Here is a 487-nt window from a genome sequence, read left to right on the forward strand (position 1 = left end):
ATATGGTTTTTATTTTTCAATTTGTTAATGTGGTGTATTACATTGATTGATTTGCGGATATTGAAGAATCCTTGCATCCCTGGGATAAAGCCCACTTGGTCATGGTGTATGATCTTTATAATGTGTTGTTGGATTCTGATTGCTAGAATTTTGTTAAGGATTTTTGCATCTATGTTCATCAGTGATATTGGCCTGTAGTTTTCTTTTTTGGTGGGATCTTTGTCAGGTTTTGGTATTAGGGTGATGGTGGCCTCATAGAATGAGTTTGGAAGTTTACCTTCCTCTGCAATTTTCTGGAAGAGTTTGAGTAGGATAGGTGTTAGCTCTTCTCTAAATTTTTGGTAGAATTCAGCTGTGAAGCCATCTGGACCTGGGCTTTTGTTGCTGGAAGATTTTTGATTACAGTTTCAATTTCCGTGCTTGTGATGGGTCTGTTAAGATTTTCTATTTCTTCCTGGTCGAGTTTTGGAAAGTTGTACTTTTCTAA

Source organism: Bison bison, unplaced genomic scaffold, assembly GCF_000754665.1.
Source record: "Bison bison bison isolate TAMUID 2011002044 unplaced genomic scaffold, Bison_UMD1.0 scf7180017864151, whole genome shotgun sequence".
NCBI classification, from domain to species: domain Eukaryota; kingdom Metazoa; phylum Chordata; class Mammalia; order Artiodactyla; family Bovidae; genus Bison; species Bison bison.